This window comes from Danio rerio, chromosome 3 (assembly GCF_052040795.2).
Source record: "Danio rerio strain M-AB ecotype USA chromosome 3, GRCz13ab, whole genome shotgun sequence".
Lineage (NCBI taxonomy): Eukaryota > Metazoa > Chordata > Actinopteri > Cypriniformes > Danionidae > Danio > Danio rerio.
This window is the reverse complement of record NC_141023.1, coordinates 16,615,322-16,634,693: the sequence shown is the minus strand read 5'-3', so window position 1 is coordinate 16,634,693 and position 19,372 is coordinate 16,615,322. Positions and strand designations below refer to the sequence as shown.

Below are 19,372 nucleotides of genomic sequence, written 5' to 3'. Positions count from 1 at the left end.
GAAAGATCAACTTTTATAGTGGTGAAGTAACATTTAGATTAGCAGTGACAAGCATAACCATATTTTTATGTCATCTTGGTTTCTGTTTCTGCAGAATTAAGCTGTGGTCACAATGCACTTTTCCTCCCACTGACTTCCATTCATATGCATGCGAATGCACCAAATCGGAAATGCTGGCTTTTGCAACAAGTCGCGAATGTTGCTGTGTTTTAAAGTTCAAGCATGGTGACCTGCGAATTTGTATTGTGCGATTACATGCCAGCAGGCACAGGAGGTCAACATTACATCACATTTATGTTGTACTCCAACGTTGTGGGATGTTGCATTTTGTTTCTAAATGAAAATCGGGTTGATGTTAGAACCCAACATCAGGCCAATGTCAATGTCCAACATCGGACAGACGTTTCACTTTTGTTACTTTCCAACGCAACCTAAAAACAACTAAATATCAACGTCTAATGATGTTACAGGTTGACGTTGTGTGGATGGTTACCAATATGACGTCTGTCAGATGTTGGAATTCGGTGGGCATACCTGACGAATAGATGTCAGAATTTGACGTCAATCTGACGTTGGCTTAAGATCTTGGTTTGACGTTGGATTTTGGTGACTTTTCAACACAACCTAAAATCAACAAAATAAACAACATCTAATATTGTTACAGGTTGACAATGTGTTGATGTTGCCAATATGACGTCTATCAGATGTTGGATTTTGGTGGGCATACATGACGAATAAATGTCAGTATTTGACGTCGACATGAAGTTGGTATAAGATGTTGGCTTAACGTTAGATTTTGGTCCCTTTTCAACACAACCTAAAATCAAGAAAATAATCAAAGTCTAATGATGTCACAGCTTGACGTTGTGTGGATGTTACCAATATGACTATCGAATGTTAGATTTTGGTTACTTTCCAACACAACCTAAAATCAACAAAATAATCAACGTCTAATAATGTTACAGGTTGACGTTGTGTGGATGTTACCGATATGACATCTATCAAGCGTTATATTTTGGTGGGCATACCTGATGAATAAATGTCAGTATTTGACGTCATTATGACATTGGTTTAAGATGTTGGCTTGACATAAGGTTCCGGTCACTTTCCAACACAACCTAAAAATCAACCAACGTCTAATAATGCGACAGCTTGACGTTGTGTAGATGTTACCAATATGAAGTCTACCAGATGTTAGATTTTGGTTGCCATACCGATAAATAAATATCAGTATTTGTTGTCAATATGAACTTGGTGTAAGATGTTGGCTTGACGTTAGATTTTGGTCAATTATCAACACAACCTAAAATCAAGAAAATAATCAACGTCTAATGATGGTACAGCTTGAAGTTGTGTTGATGTTACCAATATGACGTCTATCAGACGTTACATTTTGGTGGGCATACCGGACGAATAAATGTCAGTATTTGACATCAATATGATTTTGGTTTAAGATGTTGACTCGACAGTACATTTTGGTCACTTTCCAACACAACCTAAAATCAACAAAATGTCAACTTTGTCATTTCACTTTCAAATGTCACTATGTCATTTCACTTCATCATTGGACGTCAAAATAACATCGTCCTTAGATGCTGGCGATCTAAACGTAACCTAATGTTCATGTTTAATTTTCACATTTCTGGGTTTTATCATCATAGTTGGGTAAACTTAGAGTGAAGTGATTGAGAGAGTACAACAAATTATTTTTTACAATCATATTTGCTCAAATAATAAAAGTAAAGCTTCATGATTGTGTTTTTTTAAGACTTGTGTGAGACTGATAATGGCAGCCAGAAGAGAGAAAAACTATTCCAATTTAATGTCCTGCCCCTAATTACTAGCATAAGCTGTAATTCCTTTTTATAATTTTATGCTAAGATGATATAAATTTGGCAAAACAGCACATACATTTAAAAAAAAAAATCTAAATATGAAAAACTTTTAAGGATTTAAAGTGGAAGTGGTCAGTCAAGTTTACATTATTTTGCACATTGGTTTCCACTTTAATGAAAATATATTAAACAAACTAAATTAATGTAACCATTTTGCAAAAAACAGCATGTTGTACTATAGTTTTAGATAGTTTTACTATAGTTTTACTATAGTTATAGAGCTAGGGTGCCACAATCTTGGAATTTCGCTGTGTCTGACATCACGAGGTAGATTCCGTTCTCTCTGCTGAAGTAATAGACTGAACATGAAGACTGGACAGCCTAATTTAACCCAATAGATAAAGTTGTGAGTTTGGAGCTTGTGCAGATACAAACATCAGATGTGTGTTTAATATATACAAATATGTTTATTCTATTTTTTTTTAATTACCGAATGTTTGATGCACTTTGATCCACTCTCTATATTACACTGCCAAACTCCATGTCTGGGTTTCAACCATGGTTTCACCAAGGTCCGGTGGCGATGTAATGGGGCATTTACTTTTACTTTTCACTTTTTCTTGTTCAAACCAAACTAAGATCAGCGTGTTTTTTTCACATGGCAGGTTTTTACGTCCTTCATATACTATATGTGGAGAGCTCGAGTCAATTGACTTGAAAAGGGAATCAACATAATCAGTGTGGGGCGGAGGATTACTAGACATCATAATTTCCAAAAAGTTATATTTATACATAGCTGCGTTTTGAGATTTTTCAACTTTGAAAGAAGTTTTCCAAAAAGAAAGGCTAAAATGTTGTTAAACGTTTGGAGACTGACTTAAATCTGTTGCAGTGTGTATGGGGTCTGGAGTGAATTGTTGGTGCAAGATGAGAAAGAAAAAAAACTGCCAGTTTTGATAAGTCTAATTTTCTAAAAAAAAAAAAAAAAAAAAATTGCAATTTGCTGCAACATTTGGATGGCTGTGTAAGAATGTGGCAGAAACAACATGCAAGCATGAGCTCATCTTGCCTTGTATCAGGGGTTCAGGCTGCTGCCTGTGTAATGGTGTGGGGGAAATTTTCTGGTCACATTTTGAGCCTCTTTATATGCTAAAGACCCAGCCTGCATCCGCAATCTCATACTTCCCCATTATATAGTATGTTGGGAATGTACAGCATGGGAGGCAAGTAGTATGTTTGAAAGGGTGGCACAGTGGCTCGGTGGATAGCGCTGTCACCTCACAGCTAGAAAGTCGCTGGTTTGAGTCCCAGCTGGGCCAGTTGTTATTTCTGTGTTTGCATAATCTTGGAGTGGGTTTCCTCCGGGTGCTTCGGTTTCCCCCACAGTCCAAAGACATGCGCTATAGGTGAATTGAACAAACTAAATTGGCAGTAGTGTATGTGTGTGAATGACTGTGGATGGATGTTTTCCAGTACTGGGTTGCGGCTGGAAGGGCTGTGGCGATCCTTGATAAATAAGGGGACTAAGCTGAAGGAAAATGAATGAATGAAATTAAACGTAGTGGATGAGTGCATGTGAATGTGTGTATGGGTGTTTCCCAGCAATGAGTTGCAGGCTGAAAGGGCATTCAATGCGTAAAACATACAGTATGCTGAAATAGTTGGCGGTTCATTTCACTGTGGTGACATCTGATAATAAGCGACTAAGCTGAAGGGAAATTAATGAATAAAAGAATGAATGAATGAATGAATGAATGAATGAATGAATGAATGAATGAATGAATGAATGAAACTGAATTTAGTGTATGTGTGTGAATGAGAGTGTATGGGTTTTTCCCAGTAATGGGTTGTGGCTGGAAGTCTATCAACTGCGCAAATCATATGCTGGAATAGTTGGCGGTTCATTCCACTGTGGTGACCCCTGATAAATAAGGGACTAATGAATGAATAGTATGTCTGAATTCACAATGGATGCTATGCTATCCCATGATGCCTTTCGAGAGAATTCATGAATGTAAGTGAAGCCATGCAACTGACATGGATGTGATAACGACAAAGGCGGATCTACAGTAGAACATTCAAATACTACAACATTCAACATTCAATAAATTTTAGATTAAATGTAGTACATATTCAAGTAGTAGGCGATTTGAAACGCAGCTCCTGTTTCTGTTTGTGAATGCTGATGATCTTTTCAATATAGAAGGAATGAAATGCAGACTTTTAAATTGAAGGTAGAGCTATTCACCATCTCTCTAATTGGCCTTTATGACAGCCTGTCTGAGTATTATGATTGAGCATGTCCATCTGCTTATAACCACAATGTGCCTATCATGTCAAACTTTTAGCACGATAATAACATGTCATGTCACAAAGCTTCAATAATCTCAAATTGGCTTCTTGAACATGAGAATGGAGTTCACTAACTCATTTGGCCTCCAGATCTCAATCCAATAGAGTATTTTTAGGATTGTAGAAGGACTGGATATTTGCCTTATGGGTAGAATAGAATAGAATAGAATAGAATAGAATAGAATAGAATAGAATAGAATGCCTTTTATTGTCACTGTACACATATGTACATTATATACATGTGCAAAAAGATTAAATAAAGATGTGCAGTCAAAAAAATCTGCAACAACTTCTGATGCCTTCATGCCAATACATACCAAAAGGTTTCTAGCATCATGTTAAATCTATGCAATAATATAAAAAATATAGCAACAACTACCTGGGTAGGGATTTTGCGCTCTATCCTAATGCTAAAAGTGTCTTATGAATATATTACCATCTGACTTTTACCTCAATTTACCTCATATGTCAAGACATGAGCATTAAAACTGAATTTAGAGTGAACAAACAAGTGTATCCCTTGACAAAGATGATATCAATTATTTAGCATGTGCTTTTAGCAATGTTAAATTTTTTTATATTTAAATATTTATTCTTTAATGACATTTATTTTGCTGCAAAAGGAAGATTTTGTGATTTCTTGTTGCAGGAATCTTATTGCATAACGGTTTCATGATTATTGTTGAGATTCATATTGCTGGAAATTTCGGTTTGACAATAACCATGCTACTACAAATAAAGATAAATTCCTATCAGTAAAATCTTTTATATGAACAATATCCTGTTCAAAAACATGTCTAGGAATAAAACATCCTAAAAAAATAAATAAATAATAAATAAATAAATAAATAAGATACTCTGATAAGAAAGATAAATATGTAAACTGCAAGAAAAGCTCACTTATCAAGACAGACACATTTGATGTTTCAATGTTAAAATAGATGTACAAATGAATAGTTTAAAACAAAATGTACAACAATATTCTTTATCGTAGACATTGTAATAATTACATGATATTATTTAAATATATTACAATAACTTTTTAATAATACAATTCATTTAAAAAAAATTATTTAGCATTACATTGTTTATATTATATTATATTACATTATATGATATTAAAATAAACTACAATAACTTTTTAGTAATTAAATTATCATATTTTATTATACATTTTATTTTAATTTATTTCTTATTTAATATTATATTATATAATATGCCAATTTTATATATTATATTATATTATTTTATTATATTATATTATATATTATTTTAAAATATATTACAATACATTTTTTATAATTTTATTTGTATTCCATTTTATAATTCATTCATTCATTTTCTTTTTGTATTCGTTTTTTTTTTTTCTTTTAATCAAGGGTCGCCACAGCGGAATGAACCGCCAACTTATCCACCATTTGTTTTACACAGTAGAAGCCCTTTCAGCTGCAACCCATCCCTGGGAAACACCCATACACCCTTTTGTTCACACATATGCACTAAAGACAATTTAGCTTACCCAATTCACTTATAGCGCTTGTCTTTGGACTGTGGGGAAAAGCGGAGTGCCTGGAGGAAACTCAAGCAAACACGGGGGAAACATGCAAACACAAATGCCAACTGACCCAGCCGAGGCTTGAACCAGCGACATTCTTGCTTTGAGGCGACAGACGGTGCAACCCATTATGGTACTGTGTTGCACCGATGTTATATTAATTATTATATTATATTATATTATATTATATTATATTATATTATATTATATTATATTATATTATATTATATTATATTATTAATAAGCTCATCAAACAATCATGAAGCTTCTGAGAGACATATTTACCAGTATATGAAATAGTGGCAATAAATGTAAACAAATAAATAAATTAACTTCAAAAAAGGAGATAAAACTAAATACAACATTATAACGAACATGAAGTTCCTCTGTGGCCTTCCTTAACTCTTCAACTTGTGTGACCGCAGAGCTGAGGAGGAGGCAAAGAAAATAAAACACAAAGGAGTGCACTTCTCAAATACCTTGAACCTCCACCTTCAGGGAGGAGGTAGATAATTCCTCCTCTCAGTAAAAACAAATTACAAAGGCATTTTTTCATTCCTGTAGCTGTAAGCCTTTAAATAAGCACAATGTCTGACTCTGAGGTGAGGATCACAGTAGGGGAACTGGCTAATATTGCCAATCTGGCTGAGACAAATCTTACTTTGTTACTGTTAATTATGCCTCGTCTAGAGGGTTTTAATGTATGCCAAATCAAAAAGCTGGTGCATCCCTCATTGCCAACATTTTTAGCTATTGCTTTTTTCCTATTTTCAGTTTTAATTTCAAACATAAGGGCAACACGGTGGCACAGTAGTTAGTATTGCCGCCTTCAGCAAGAAAGTCGCTGGTTCGAGTCCCAATTGGGTCTGTTGGCATTTCTGTGTGGAGTTTGCAAGTTCTGCCTGAGTTGGTGTGGGTTTACTCTGGGTGCTCTGGATTCTCCCACACTCCAAAAACTTGTGTCATAGGTGAATTAAATAAACTAATATGGCCATAGTGTGTGTTTGAATGAGTGTTTATGGGTGTTTCCCAGTACTGTGCTGGATTAGTTGGTAGTTCATTCCGCTGTGGCAACCCCTCATGAATACTAAGCTGAAGGGACTAAGCTGAAGAAGAATGAATGAATCAATGATACCTTAGACATAACTCATTGTTATTCGTTATTATTGTTCCTTTATTCGCTTGCTGGAAATTAGAACTCAATTTATTAGTTTTGAAGCAAATGAGCCTAACAAACTAAATTAAATATGTAGGCTTATGGACGTCTTCAGTGTAGTGCGTACAACACCATTTCCTTATTCACGAAAGTAAAAAAGTAAAATAAAGAGTACAAGTAAAGAGAAAGTAAAGAAGCTGAAAAGAGGAGGCTCGTTCTTTATCCTTGTGCTGCAGATGGTTTGTTTAACTGTTTACTCCCTAGTGAAGCATTCAGTTTTCACACTAACAAAATCCGCCATGTAAATAGCAAATGCAACACAACTGACTCTTAAAGGGAATGGGAGATGAGACTTTGATTGGTTTGATGCACGTTATGCTCAAAACACAGCCAGACCTCATTAAGAGAATAAACACAACCCTGTTAGACCATGCATCAGGGCGCAGAGTCAATTTTTAGTCCTAAAAATATTCGGACATGCTCTTAATGCTTTTGTGCCATGCGCTTTAGACTTTGCGCCTAGATCACTAAAGTAGAGGCCATTATGTTTAAAAATTTATCTAAAAAATCTTCTTTCCATAAACAGAAATTGGGGTAAAATAAACAGGGGCTAATAATTCATTCAGGGCTAATTATTCTAACTTCAACTGTAAATAAATACAGTAAATATTTACCTCTTATCTTGAGCTCCCAGTTACCATCTACGAACAGGAACTTCTGGAGAGGAATACGTGGAAAACCTGCACATTTGAGAAAAAAAAATAGAAAAAGCTGTGTGAGAATCTTGTACAATTTTGAGCAAACAAAAAAAAAAAAAAGAAAAAGAAGAGCGCTCATTTCAGTATGTAACAAGGCACTCCAGAGCGCTACACACTGAAGACATGAGGTATATGAGTGCAAGGGCTTGTTAAAGCCTTTGTGAACTAAGAAATCAGATTTTCCCTTGATCGTTCTGGTCAAGACTGGTCAACTTCCTTAGTGTTTAACAAAAGAAAGAAATGAAACAGGTTTGGAAGAAGTGAAGGGATAATGCATGATGACAGAATGTTAATTTTTTGGATGAACTGTCCCTTTAATGTCTGCAAGACTGTTGCTTCCTCTCAGTCTGCTGTTTTCTCCTCAGAGGAAAAGAACATCTGAGAGAGAGCGAGAGACTGAGAGAGGAATATGTCTTTACTGACAGCTGAAGCATTAAATGTGTTCAATCTATGCTTTCTGGGCTCTGAATGACAAAACTGAAGGTCTCACACACTCACGTTAGTAAAAATGGACAGTGCGTAATCAAATGATTGGTTAACTGAACATGTAAAATGAACACTCTGGTTTAATCAGTCAAAGTAAGTGAAAACTGCTGTACATTTCTTCAGAAAAACAGTATTTGAGGCATTCCGGAAGCTTCTGCCATGAAGTAACGCTGACATTGACTTTAGAACTGTCACTGAAATGTTTTCATTTCAAATTTTGTAACACATAAGTTTAAGGACCAATTCTCACTATTAATTAGTAGCTTATTACCTGCCTATGAGATATTGGCTGTTTATTAGTGCACATTCTGCATGATCTGCACTACGTGACAAAAGATTTGTTGCCTATTTAAGTTTTAGGAACAACAAATAATAACTTGACTTTTAGTAGATCATTTGGTATCAAAAGTGGCGTATATGAAAGGCAAAGGCCTCTAGATAATGCTTATTTTACCAAAATAAAACATGATCATACCTTGATTTTAACTATTTAATTACGACAGTAAGATCTGACTTTGATAGATAAGTTTTGCCAATTAACAGGAATAATGTACAGCGACTCTAATAACTTATTAATAAAGTCATCTGGAATGGCAAAGAAAGCATTCTTGCAGGACTTGCAGAGTTCATCAAGATTATTTGGATTCATCTTCAATGCCTCCTTCTTTATCTTTCCTCATACATGCTCAATAATGTTCATGTCTGGTGACTGGGCTGGCCAATCCTTGAGCACCTTGACCTTCTTTGCTTTCAGGCACTTTGATGTGGAGGCTAAAGTATGAAAAGGAGCACTATCCTGCTAAAGTATTTACCCTCTCCTGTTTTTTGTAATGTAATGGGCAGCACAAATGCCTTGATACCTCAAGATGTTGATGTTTCCATCCACTCTACAGATCTCTTGCACACCCCCATACTGAATGTAACCCCAAATCATGATTTCTCCTTCACCAATATTGACTGATTTCAGTGAGAATCTTGGGTCCATGTGGGTTCCATTAGGTCTTCTGTAGTATTTGTGATGATTGGGATGCAGTTCAACAGATGATTCATCAGAAAAATCGACCTTCTGCCTCTTTTCCAAATGATCAACTAGAAGTCAAGTTATTATTTGTTGCTCACAACTGGGATCCACAACAAGATTTTTTTCAAGTGGTGTACATCCCTAATCCTCTCCAACACCTAAACCCAACTAATAAATTAATAACTAAACTGAAAAAAAAAAAATAAATGTTGCAAACAATTAATTTGGGCTGAATTTAAAACAACAAATTAAATTAAATAATGTTCAGCTTAATTTGTTTGTTTAAATTCAGCCCAAATAAATTGTTTGCGAACCCTTACCTTAAAAAAATTGTAAATAAAATGAATAATTTTTATTAATATTATTAATCAGCAAATTTGGAGTTAATTAAAGCAAATTCATTCTTTATAGTTAATTAACACTTAGAACTGTATCTTAAATTGTGACCTAAAATGTTATTATATTATAAATGTATTAAATGAGTACAAAAACTATAGTCTGAAGCCCTGATTTTGCTCCTCTAAAAAGATACAGGCAGCTTCAGTCAATTTTGGCTGTGCATTGAGTCTGCACTGCACAAGACGTGAGCAGAGCTCAAAACCTGTATTTGCCAAGCACCAAAAGTAAATGAAGTTGCTCGCCAGTTGGCAGGTAACTTTATTTGAAACCGCATGTTATAAATCACATTGTAAGAATGAGACTCAGCGTTCTCTTATGTAAGAGACGAGTTTGATTCATATTAAACCATCTGCTGAAGAAAATACACATGACTCCTAAAAACATCGAGGATGAATGCAAAAGGTTTTTTTTTTTTCTCTTCAGAGCGCCATGTGGCGTCACATATGTGGATTATTCTTTGCACTTGAAGTATAAAATGACAGGGAAATGAAACGCTTCATGTTTTTGTGCAGTTTCACAGACAGATGGGGAACAACTTGTTTACAACGCTGCAGTTTGTCACCAATGTACAAGCAGAAAACAGCAGTATTTAAACCAGATTCATTCATTCATTTTCTTTCCGGCTTAGTCCCATTATTAATCAGGGGTCGCCACAGCGGAATGAACCGCCAATCCAGCATATGTTTTACGCAGCAGATGCCCTTCCAGCTGCAACCAATCACTCGGAAACACTCATACACTCATTAACAGACAAACACTATGGACAATTCAGCCTATCCAATTTACCTACAGTATAGCGCATGTCTTTGGACTGTGGAGGAAACTGAAGCACCCGGAGGAAACCCACATGAACACAGGGAGAAAATGCAAAATCTACACATAAATGCCAACAGACCCAGCCGAGGCTCGAACCAGCGACCTTCTTGCTGTAAAGCGATCATGCTACCCACAGCGCCCCCGTGACGCCTAAAAAACAAATAAAAAAATACTGTGTAATATCTAAAGTTTATTACAATATAATTTAAATAAAATATAATTGACCAAATTATTAGAAAAACATTATAAAATAAAACTTCCACACCTGCACACTAGAAAGCGATTAGTTACCTATTAGTAGGCTCACACAAAATCTGCGCGCGCAGAATTCCGCAGATTTCTAGCCCATCATTATTCTATTTATTTACATGAGTAAATGTGTGTAAATCTATATTTATTCAGTTTTTAAATTAATTTCAGTAATATTATTGACTAATGTAAAAATGTTTATCTGATTTATGTACAATGCAGTTTGTAAAGTGTTATTTTCTGTCTTTTACTAAATATATTACATGAGATACTTGCTTTGTTTACCAAATAAAATTAATCTAACTGGATTTGCATTTTAAACATTAAATAAAAGTTTAAAAGATTTTTTTTCTTAAAACATTAAGGTTTTAGTTATAATATTCCCAAAATAATACAGCAAAAATCTGCACTTTTTTTTTTTTTTTTACCAAAATTCTCCACAGAAATAGCAAAAAATGTCTGCAGATTCCGTCTGGCCCTACCTATTAGTTAGTTTAGTTACCTAAACCCATTAGTTAAGATATGACAATATTTGGTGGAGATCCAATATGAAAATCTGGAATCTGATGGTTTAAAAAATGTAAATATTGAGAAAATCACCTTTAAAAGGTATCACATTAAGTTCTTAGCAATACATTTTACTGATCAAAAATTAGGCCTTAATATATAATATAATATAATATAGATATAATATATGACAAGTCAACTTTAAGCTACCTATAAAAAGTTTACTTGACTTAATTTTTGTAATTATGCACAGTTTATATGCTAAATCATTTTAAACTTACTCAATTTTTAGGTAAAGTCAACTAATCACTTTTAACATTAATCTATGATGTCTTTACTATGTGTGGTAATACCACTTTTCACACCTAAAAAACCTGTCCGGGTGTTGCATAATCATGAAAATAATTGCACAGCTTAGAAAGTCATCACTCATCAGCCAATCCGAAACAAGCATTCACCAGACCAATTGTATAATACAATATAATACTTTACAATACAAATATAATATAATATAATATAATATAATATAATATAATATAATATAATATAATATAATATAATATAATATAATATAATATAATATAATATAATATAATATAAGAAATTACTTTCACAATTCCTACTAATTTAATGTAAACGATCAGCCAGAACATTTATCCAGTATATATATACAGTTGGAAGTCAGAATTATTAGCCCCCTTTTGATTTTTATTTTCTTTTTTAAATATTTCCCAAATGATGTTTAACAGAGCAATGAAATTTTCACAGTATGTCTGATAATGTTTTTTCTTCTGGAGAAAGTCTTATTTGTTTTATTTCGGCCAGAATAAAAGCAGTTATTAATTTTTTAAAAACCATTTTTGGGACATAATTATTACCCCTTTTAAGCTAATTTTTTTTCCGATAATCTACAGAACAAACCACCGTTATACAATAACTTGCCTAATTACCCTAACCTGCCTAGTTCACCTTATTAACTTAGTTAAGCCTTTAAATGTCACTTTAAGCTGTACAGAAGTGTCTTGAAAAATATCTAGTAAACTATTATTTACTGTCATCATGGGAAAGATAAAATATATCAGTTATTAGAAAAAAAGTTTTTAAAACTATTATGCTTAAAAATGTGCTAAAACAATCTTCCCAGAACAGAACAGAAATTGGGGAAAAACATAAACAGGGCCGCTAATAATTCTGACTTCAACTGTATATAGAAATCTTTGTATATGTTTTGCCACACAGAACACTATCTAATCATAATCATAATAACACTGTCTTGATCAACGCTGAGCACCAGCCAATCCCATTGAGCGTCTACAGGGCTTCATTCACGGTCAAACCAAAACGGCACATATTCCTGCACATTTCCAACACAAATGACTTTAGAAAGCCAGCCAGGATTAAACCCACAGGGGGCTGGGATTACGTAATCTAGCTCTCGTTGGACAGGGGGTCATGCTAAGATAAGAGGGAATCCATGTAGAAAACCGCGCGCGACAGATGTTAATGAGGCGAGGAGGGGAAGTTTGTGCGCGATCTGATGTGAAAGCGCCGAGAGAGAACCGCAAACATCAACATCTGTGTGTGTTTGTGAGGACCAACAGACACAAATGTGGATTTACATGGTGAAGCGCCGTTAACATGCAGTGTCAGAGGTTTATGAACAGGCAAGTGTTTTAACACAAAAACACTCATCTAACACTTCACAGGCTACCAGAAGGACCAAAGGCAGTTTTCTGATAGGGTTTCTAATGTTTAAGCAGCCACACACACACAAACATATTGGTTTTGATGGTTTATGAGGACTCTCCATGGGTGTAATAGGCTTTTGCTGGTCTCAAATTTTCTTATTGCGATTAACTGCTGTATTGTCTCCACATTGGGTCCCACTTTATATTAAGAGGCCTTAACTACTTACAAAAAATAAATGCAATGTACTTACTGAGTTCATAATGTATTGCAGAACACTTTTGGTGCTCTTGAAGTGGGATACAGGTAGGTTTAAAAACAGGTTTGAAGGTATGGGTAGGTATAAGAGTGGGTTAAGGTGTAAGGGATGGTCAACTACGAATGTAATTAATCTCAATGTAATTAATTATAGATGTAATTACATGCAGGTACCTGCTCAATCATAAGTACAATGTAAAGTCATATACATACACAATAAGTACATTGTAACGAATGATTTATTTTAGTTAAGGCCATTTAATATGAAGAGGGACCCAACATTGACCTATAAGCTGCAAAAAAATGTATAGAATAAAAGTATAATAACCAAAAATAAACTTAAATCTAATAAGTAAACATCAATTACTGCATTTAAATTTGTTAGAAATAGCCATATTATAGGTATCATTTAAAGATAATGAAAAAAATGCTACTGAATTGAATTGTTACTTGTTAACTCAATTTAATAAAATGCGTATGACTTTTTAATGCATTTTTAGACATTAACTAATACATTAACATAACATCAGATTAATAAATGCTTTTGTTGTTGTTATTACATTGACTTTAGTTAAATTACCGTATGTTTACAAATGGAGCCTTAATGAATTAGCAAACATAGGGCCTATAAATAGTCATAGTTAGGCCCACACGGAATCTGCGCGCGCAGAATTCTGCAGATTTTCCACAGATTTTCTGCAGAATTCCGCAGATTTCTGGAGATTTTTAGCTAATTATTAATTCTATTTATTTACTTGAGTAAATGTGTAAATATTAATTTATTCACTTTTTATTCAGTAATTTATTACTTTTTATTTAATATATTAAGGTTTTAGTTATGATACTGCGCTGGATACTCCCAAAATAATTCCGCAGAAATCCGCAGATTTTTACCAAAATTCTCAGCAGAAATAGCAAAAAACGTCCGCAGATTCCGTCTGGCCCTGGTCATAGGCCAGATTAACATGTGAAAACGTTTAAAGATAAAATGTTTATAAAGTCTTCTACTCCCAGACTAATCCCAATCAATGTAAAATTATGAATTATTTTCAAAAGGAGCTATAAGTCATCTTCTGAAATTATATTCATATCAAAATATTTACCTCAGAAAAATAAAACATTGCAAAGTTAGTTTTTTTTAATATCGTTTAGCCCTAATTTTTAAGCTTTTGGATTTATGAGGACATAATGCACGTCCTTATTAAACAACTCAACATTGTGAGCATGTTATTGTAAAAATGTAAGTCCTCATAAACCACCAAAACCAGTAAACTCACACTTCATCTTGTGTGAGCATTGATTCACAGGCGCACAACGACAACCCCGAAGCTGTCGCGTCAGTCAAACGCTGCGCAACTACTTTCAAGCAGATCTCCAAAAGAGCATTCCTCACTCGCTCACACTCGTCCGGCCCTCCAGCTATAAAGGCTAATATGATGAACCAACGCCACATGAATCCCCCACTATTTCCCTACAGGCTATCGCTCACTTTCTCTCTGGGAGGATGAACACAAGCATATTTATGGCCGGTGAGGATATAACGGTCCCGACAGCGGGGAAAGACTGGTGCCAGCTGACCTTATGCAACACACACACACATTCCAGACTCTCTTCAGATGTAGGTCTTCACATTTCGCCAGTAAACAAACTGTTTTCCCCTCTCGATCTATTGAGAGAAACTAGACGAATGCTGCAAGGAATAAAAGATGAGCGAATCAATAAAAGAGTACTTTTTTCCTTCAAAGGAATAGTTGAGCTGTTATGCACTCATTACTGGGGTTCTTTCTTCTATTAGCCACCAAAGGAGATGTTTGGCCCCCCCCTGAGAGATTCAGAGAGAATACATTTATTTATCATGCACTCTGATATTTGAAACTTACATTCATAAACTGCTACAATACACCAATGGTTGGGTCAAAAATGGACAAACCCAAAGTTGGGTTATTTATTTCAATTTCATTTAATTCTTGCAGGAGTAAATGAATTCTAGATTAATACTGATGCAGACAGAGCAGCCACATTCAATCTGATTGCTTTTACGGAGTAACTCCCATGTAGTCAAAATAATGCACTTTAAAAAATACGCTGGGTCAAATAATAACAAATCTAAAGTTGGATTCATTTTTCAATTAGGTTTACACTTCTCTTTTTAACCCAACAGCAAGGTTGTTCCATATTTGGCCCCAAAATAAAGTTACAACAACCCAGCATTTTTAGTTATTTTTCATTAGCTTGATTGCTTTGTTCATTTCAAGTATCTACTAAACACCAGAAAGAAGAAACTTGAGACCTTTGTCTAATGAACACACTAAAATGAAACCAAATGACTACTTTTTGAATTTAGTTGTATGTGCATTATACATTAGACGTTCAGTTGGAAGTGACGTCTGAGGCTGAGGTTACTGCTGTGGCACTTTTTAAGGTGCTTTTGTCATTTGTGGAGCTCAGTAGAGCTTTCACTTTCATTATATGACCTTTCACTTTCAGCGCTCTGCACATCCTGCAAGCCATCTGCTTTTACAGTTGCATAGAAAAAGACTGGCACACAGGTTTAAAACAGCATGAGCATAAAGTCACATATATTGTGACTTCTCATTGTAATAAATAAGACTGATTGTTTTGTTCTGAAAAATCAACTGATCGCATATAAAAACAAACCTCCCAGTTAATGGGACAAAAGCGATGTAATATGGGCACCAAATACACACAGCAGCACAGTCCAAATTATTTAGCCATTAATTTACCCTCTAATAAATGGAATATGAATCACAGCACATAATTTGATTTCTTCCTAACAAGCAATCAGAAGTGGAAATTGAACTTTTGAATTCAAGTCATTTCAAGCACAATGAGCCACAAATGGACAGAAAGCTTAAGTGTTACAGAAGTTCATCGCAGACAGGAAGGAAGATGACTATAGAAACCAAACAAGAAACAGAAATATTCTACATGAAAAAAACTAAAGTGTCAAGAGAGACGAGACAAACAGAAAATAAACAATGCTAAAAAAATAGAAAATTTTCAAAAATTGCTTAAAAAAATATTGTCCCATGCCTACTTGAAATCAGGATTGAATCAATACCAGAGACATTAAACGTTAAAATTAATGTAATTTCTGAGATTTTAAAACACTTTTATACCTTTTTACAAACTATTGAAAGTCTATGTGCAAGTTGTTGAGCTACAGTATATAAATAAAGAAGGAAGAATTATTGATGCAGACGAAGGTCAAAACTTTAAAGAACAGACTGTGCTGTTTAATTCCATAAATGACATTTATTTTCTATCTGTGCATCCATAAAGCTCTGGACAAAAAAATAAAAAGCAACATAAAAGTAAAGAAATCTTTGTACATGAATGAATCATAGAATTAAAAAAAAAAAAAGAAAATGTTTTGATTATTTGATACCACTTGATAACTATTGAGGCAGTCATTTTGATCTTTTTTTACATTTTTTTAATTTAACAATTAATTGGTAAAATAAAACCCACACAACCATACTATAGTCCCAACATTTTTCTAAAATGTGTGTATATTTCATTTTAACACTTTTATTTTGTTAAAATTACAAAACACTACAGAGTTTTGAGCATTTCTATCTTGAATTACTGTAATGTATTTTCCTTGAATGACCACTACTTTTGCTTTGCCTCCGAATATGCATGCCTCTGTAGCCTAGCAACTTCTTTACAATAGTAACTCATACGCAGTTATAGGATTTTAGAAAAACGATTGAATTTTTAGGGTAATGGCTATAAAATGACTGATATTCAAAGCTTTAATATGAAATCTCAAAAGAAACTTAAAATGTAAAGACAACATGACAAAAACATCAATTCGGTGTAGTCCTACAGTATATGAACTGCCAGAATGATTGCTATGGCAATTTTAGTGCTTACAGTATTCAAGTAGTTTCAGAATGAGTGTAAACTCACATAAATTACATTTATTTTGACTCTTCATTTTAATAAATAAGACTGAATGTTTTGTTTTTGGAAAAATTGACTGATCACATTTAAAAACAAATAGATACTCGCAGGTAATGGGACAAAAAGTAATATGGGCACCAAATATACACAGCAACAAAGTCCAAATGATTAGTCATTGAATTCCCCTCTAATAAATGGAAAATGAATCTTAAAATTATCGAGACAATCATTTTAACCTTTATAACATTTGTTAATTTAACAGTTAATTGTTCAAATATTACCCACGTATAGCTATAGTTATATACTATAGTACCCTCATTTTTCCGAAATGTGTGTCTATTTCATTCTAACATTGTTATTTTGTTAAAATTCCAAAACACTAAAGAGTAATTCTATATTGAATGACCGCTACTGTTCCTTTGCCTTTGAATACGCATGCTTCTATTGCCTAGCAACTTCCTTATAATAGTAACTCACTTTATAGGATGTATAACAACAAAAAGATTTTATTTATAGGGTAATGACTACGAATATGATGACAGATATTCAAAGCTGTAATATAAAATCTCAATAGAAGCTTAAAATGTAAAGACGACGTGACACAAATAAATCAATTCGGTACAGTCTTATATGAACCGTCAGAATGACCGCTATGGCAATTTTAGTGCTTACAGTATTCAAGTAGTTCCGGAATGAGTGTAAACTCACATAAATGACATTTATTGCGACTCCTCACACTGATAAATAGGACTGATTGCTTTGTTCGGAAAAACAGCTGATCAAATACTGTATAAAATCAAATGACTCTTATTAGAATTAATATTTAATTATAGCATTGTCAATTTTGTTAAAATTACAAAACACTAAAGAGTTCAAAGCATTTCCCTGAATGACCACAATTTTACCTTAAATGACCGCTACTTTTCCTTTGCCTTTGAATACACATGCCTCTGTTGCCTAGCAACTTCTTTTCAATGGTAACTCATAAGTAATTATAGGATGTATAACAAAAAAGATTGTATTTTTAGGGTATTGGCTATAAAATATGATGACAGATATTCAAAGCTGTAATATAAAATCTCAATAGAAGCTTAAAATGTAAAGACGAGGTGACAAAATAATACATTTGGTGTAGTCTTATATGAACCATCAAAATGATCGCTATGGCCATTTAAGTACCTACAGAATTCCAGTAGTTCCAGTAGTAAAGAAATAAAAATAAAAGCTTTCTTTATCAAAAAATTATGCGACATTGGAAGAAATTTTAACAAGTATTGTCTTAAATAATTCATATACAAATATCAAACTAAAACAATGCATTCAAGTAATTCTGAAGAGCTTAAATAATAAACAAGTTAATTATTCAAAGTCGGAAGCTATGAAGAGCAGCTATTAGTTCAGACAGAGGTTGAAATGTACAAAACTCATCAGAACAGACTCTGTGTGTGTGTGTTCAGTATCATTTGTCTAAATCCTGATTAAAAGGTCAGTCTATTTGAGCGAACACACGCAGTGACTCAGGGCTGTTTAAATGTCTGTGTGTGAGCTAATGTGTGTGTGTGTGTGTGTGTGTTTGCATACCATCTGCCATTGCATATCTCAGTTAGACAAACCCTCCAGAGAGGCCCTTGTGACATCTATAAATACCTCAGTCTCCTAAATACCCTAAAACAATATACAGTCAAGATTATATCTAAGATTGAGGAGAAGTCGGAAGCATGAGCAGAGAGCATAGACATGTCGCACATCTGCCGCTGATTTATCTGTGAGATGAAGATGTGATGAGGATCAAACTTCCAGTGTAGGTCATAATCTACTTGTTGAATTGTTTTGCATGAAATACTCTTTGAATACTCACTTGAAAAGAGAAAACAACCACGATAGTTGTTTATGATCACTGTTTAATCCTGTCCTACATTAAAGTGAATCTTTACTAAAGTCATAGACTGCATCTGAAATCGTCCCTTAAAGGAGACCTATAATGATGTAGAGATGTAAAACACGTCTCTGACATCCCTAGAGTGTGTATGTGAAGTTTCAGCTCAAAATGCTCTACAAATAATGTTTCCAAATAACTCTTTGAAACTGCCCCATTTAGGCTTTGATGCAAATTGTGTAATTTTGGTGCCTGTCGCTTTAAATTCAAATGAGATTGCGATCCATTTTGCGAAAAAAAGGGCGGAGCTACAAATGTCTATGTGTAAGCATAGTGGCAGATTCAAAAACAGGACAAACCACCTATGCTAATGAGGGACAAATTGCCACTAGTGGGGGGGCCTCACCCACTCTGACGAAAGGGAGAATGTCAATCAAAGTGTTTCTGCAGGCTGTTTTTAATCAAGTGTGATCATAAAAATAGAATTA

At 34.1% G+C, this 19,372-nt stretch overlaps 1 protein-coding gene across 11 annotated transcripts in view; it reads right to left on the bottom strand.

Moving 5' to 3' along the window:
• stat5a (signal transducer and activator of transcription 5a) overlaps positions 1-19,372 on the bottom strand; it is a 199,059-nt gene that overhangs the window by 74,201 nt on the left and 105,486 nt on the right. For all 11 annotated transcript variants that reach the window (XR_015479601.1, XM_087242303.1, XM_087242305.1 and 8 more), the window contains 1 exon segment: positions 7,573-7,638. The gene's annotated coding sequence lies outside the window, so the exon portion shown is untranslated.